This window comes from Pterocles gutturalis, unplaced genomic scaffold (assembly GCF_000699245.1).
Source record: "Pterocles gutturalis isolate BGI_N339 unplaced genomic scaffold, ASM69924v1 scaffold3228, whole genome shotgun sequence".
NCBI classification, from domain to species: domain Eukaryota; kingdom Metazoa; phylum Chordata; class Aves; order Pterocliformes; family Pteroclidae; genus Pterocles; species Pterocles gutturalis.
In genome coordinates, this window is record NW_010117861.1 from 65,004 (window position 1) to 67,321 (window position 2,318).

Here is a 2,318-nt window from a genome sequence, read left to right on the forward strand (position 1 = left end):
GAGTAAAAACGCACTGAACATGATAAAAGATTCAAACCTAAAATATCCACTTTCTCAGTGACCCAATCATCAGACAAATCCCTCTGCAGATGCTGTGACTGGAAATACAAACCATTCACCGGCGACTCTCAAGCTGCCTGGGCTGCCAGCAGGTTCGCTGAAGTATCGGGAAAACATGAGTGGGGCCTGATAAACTATAGAATGTTTAAAAGTTATCTTAAAAAAAACCTATTTAGACAGTTTTGCAATCCTTAAGTTAACAGTCTTTACACATTTAAAGAACTAAGATATGGGAGACATATAGTCTTGGTGATATGTATGTATATATGCACATATATAAATACATATATATATGGCACCAACGATCACAACAACAGCAATAGAGCAGTTGCTGCCTTGTCTTGATTTTATGTTATGAAGGACCAATGATACAAAACAAAGGTGTGGTAACAAACCCTGCTTCACCTAAACCTTTATCTTCTGATTATTTTGGGGAAAGAAAATTTTATATTAGAAAACTGGGGACCTGTGCTTTAAGGCTTGTCAAATGATTAATATATATTTAACGGATGATTAATGCATATTTAATGGATGGTCCTTGGAGACTGTAACCTATAGTTTAATAATTTAGACAAGGTTGAATAAGTAGCGTTAAGGTGTGGCTCCTCCTTTATCTTATCACTACACTCATATGTATGCTTTGTATGGAAAACTTTATTTGATAATAAAAATAGCATTCACAGACTTTCTCCTTCTTTGTTGCTACATCATATACATAGTGTCAGTTCCAAGGAAAGAAGCTTTTACGGGGTAAGTCCACATCTACTCATACTAGTGTTATGTATAAATCCAATAAGTCAAATAAAGCTATGAACAATGTAGTATTTATATATGCATAGTGTTTTATAAAAAAGATTGGCCCACATACTGCTTTTCATCAACACCGAAAAGAGCATTATGTCTATAGCACATTGCAAGAAATGATGACTGAAGAACATAGACTGCATACAAGTGCTTAATAAGCAGGCCCACCATGAAGAAAGAAATTATATTCAAACCAACAAAAGCTTTAGAATTACTTATATAGTCTCCCATTTTTAAAACAGCTTTACATACCTGATTCAGTTTACATTAAAATATATCCCCTGAATCAATTTGTTCCATTTTCAGAAATATAAACACTTAATCACATTCCTCACAGCTAAATTTTGTCATAAAACCTCTTTTATACAAGAAAAAGGCAACAGTTTTGTTTTTTTTTCCAACAGGCTCTATTAATTACAATTTAAACTGTACACACAATGATCGGCCATCTTCTTTCTTGGTTTTGTTTTTACAGTACCATGGCAACAACAGTGATAGACTTGCAATGTTTTTGTGTTCATATGGAAAATGTGAAACAGTATACATGTACACACCAATGCACTGTAAGAAGCAGCAGTTTACTTTAGTGGTCCAACAGTAACGGCAAACGTTTTGGCTCAGCTAGGCAGTAATCCATTAAAATCTTATACCAACACTACAGCAGACTTACCACACAACTTGCAAATTTAAAAATACAACTTAGAAACTTGCAGGTTTCCCTTTTGCTGCTGTTCTCAGATTCAAATTTACAGCATATAACCAGTATGGGTAGGCTTCTACAACCAGGTTGCCTCTGATTGCCTCTTTTTGCCTGTGTTTTGACTTTGATACTTTTTTTTTTTTTTTCTCTCAGCAAGCGCACTCATTTTGTCTCAGTAAGGATGAACTAATAAAAAAAAAACACACCCTTAAACAGAGCGAGAAGAAGGGAGAGCTTTTGGAATTTGGCAAAATAAGAAAAGCCCACTGGTTTTGCCTGAGCAGAAGGAATACACCTACTCCGAGAGGGAGGACTTCGCTCCCACCGCATTGTGCCTTGTCCCGGGATCCCGATCCCTTCCCTTGCTTCAAAGCAGACACACAATACCATGCATGCTCGGCTTGTTGTCCATATACATCTAGAAGATGCGTAGGGCTGCGGCGGCTGCCTTAGTGAAATATTGTTAAATGTTGCTGAGGCTAATGAGAGATCAACAGTCTACGTTAGTGGGTGACACAGGCATGGTGGTTACCAGTCCTTCTGCCTTTGCCAATCCTGTAGAGGGGGCCTGAAAGTATAAACTGTTCATGGAACAAACTAGAAATTCCTTATCGTAAATCATCTTGTGCTGTGTGGGTTTGTAATTTTTTTTTTTATTATTTATTATTATTATTATAAATATCCTTCATTGAAACAGTAGTCTCTTCAAACAGTTCTTGCAATTTTAGGAAGATTTGTCTCTTTCTTTTTTAAT